The sequence below is a fragment of the Mixophyes fleayi genome, chromosome 5 (assembly GCF_038048845.1).
Source record: "Mixophyes fleayi isolate aMixFle1 chromosome 5, aMixFle1.hap1, whole genome shotgun sequence".
Classification (NCBI taxonomy): Eukaryota; Metazoa; Chordata; class Amphibia; order Anura; family Limnodynastidae; genus Mixophyes; species Mixophyes fleayi.
The window spans coordinates 216,247,717-216,249,650 of record NC_134406.1 but is presented as its reverse complement, the minus strand read 5'-3'; the positions used below and the strand labels follow the sequence as shown (position 1 = coordinate 216,249,650).

Sequence of the window (1,934 nt, the reverse complement as noted above, 5' to 3'; positions counted from 1 at the left end):
CCAAGGGCTATCAGCTCCTCGATACCCTGGCTCAACCACAAAATCTGCTGAGTTTATTATAACTGGGAGAACAAAGTCAATACAATCAACCAGCCTTTCCAATATAATTCCTTCTAGCTGCTTCACCAATCCGCACTCAAGATGCAGTTAGATCGCACTGCCTACCAATACTAATTATTAGCAAACCTTGCGATCTCTTGGTAGCACTTTTGCGAAAAACACGTTTTCGCATTCGGTATACCTGCCCTGTATACCGTCCTTCAGTTGGGCAATCCGCCTCGTCAGACAGCAACTGAGTACAATGAATAATGAACAGTGTATCTACGTTACAACATCACACACTATACACCTTTTCTGCGCAGAAAATCAAAAGTTCACAACAACAGTAATAATATCTCAGAGGCTTAGTCTTGAGTAGTTCATAATTCCCTATCATTCATAACTTGCGTATGCACTCTGCGATTCCCTCGCAGAGTGAACCAAACAGTAGGATATGTGACAAGGTTCATTATGATACCACTCATGATGTTATTCCTTCAACCCGTTCCGTGTATTTCACTAATATGCATGTAACTCTGATATAACATATAAATACTACTATATTTCGACATAACTGACTATGTGTTGCAACTACCATTAATGTGTACTATTTTATAAGTATGCGTGTTTGTGCGAATGTATGGTAAAAGACCGATTACTGTTGCTGCCACGTGTAGTGGATGGGTACGCCCTTTCACGCCGTAGCGTGCCCTTGTACGTCGTAGCGTACCGTACGCATCTTTTCAGACAAAGACAACCAAGTTTGCTAGACTTTAATTGAAATGACTTTATCCAATTTGCTGACTTCGACAATATATATATATATATATATATATATATATATATACACACACATATATACACACAAAAATCATATAATCGGAATAAAGAATATAAATAAAATAAAAATAAAAAAAGGGACGGTAGGTCTATATTGTGTGTCCACTATTTGGATAAAGGAGCCAACAGCACTGGTTGGGCCGGTATAGCGCATGCATGGTATAATTGTACTCCTGTATTGGATGCGCAGGGATCATGATTCCCGGTGGAAGACATAGGACCTATAGTACTAGGGATTCGCAGGTAGTCTCCTATCCTGCTACTTACCTGGCCCTCTCTGCTTTGCTTCCAAGATCAAACGAGATTGGGCATAACCAGAGAGGTATGACCTTAGGTTCACTATACTCACCTCCTAGAGTGGTCTGTCTGAGGCGCCAATACCTATAATGGAATATATTCGTGCTACCATCATATAAACATGCTTGATATTAAATGGATAAATCAAATTCTATATTCAGACTTAATGGGGCTAGTGTCTTGAGATGGTATATAGCCCTCATTTCTTCTTTGTTTAGTTGTTTTAAAAGATTGCCCCCTCTCCAGTTCTTATTAATTTTCTTGATCCCTATAAACTCTACGCCATCATAGTCGCGCTGATGCGTGTCTTTAAAATGTTTAGAGACATGGTGGTTTTCATAACCAATGTTGATGTTTCTCAGATGCTCCCTTATACGAACCTTCAACTGCCTAATGGTTCTACCCACATATTGTTTGCCACACTTGCATTGCAATAAGTATACAACATTGCTGCTAGTACACGTAATAAATTCATGAATTTTAAATGTTTGCCCAGTATTCGTGGACCGATATTCAGTAATTGGTCTGGTGCTTCTACATTTCAGTTTGGTACAATTCGAACATTGTCCACAATAGTAGAATCCCTTTCTCTTGTTTTGTAGCCAGTTCTTACTGCTCGTGGAGTTAGTAGTAGGAATATAGCTGGACGTTAGTGTTCGTTTAAAATCTGGGGCTTTTCTAAACACAATCTGTGGTTTGTCCATGAGTATGGATCCAAGTACATCATCCTGCATTAGGATCTGCCAATGTTTTTTAAT

General features: G+C 39.2%; 1 pseudogene; it reads right to left on the bottom strand.

The window, feature by feature from the left end:
- Positions 1-1,097: 1,097 nt before the first annotated feature.
- LOC142159661 (5S ribosomal RNA) lies at positions 1,098-1,215 on the bottom strand (annotated as a pseudogene).
- Positions 1,216-1,934: the final 719 nt, after the last annotated feature.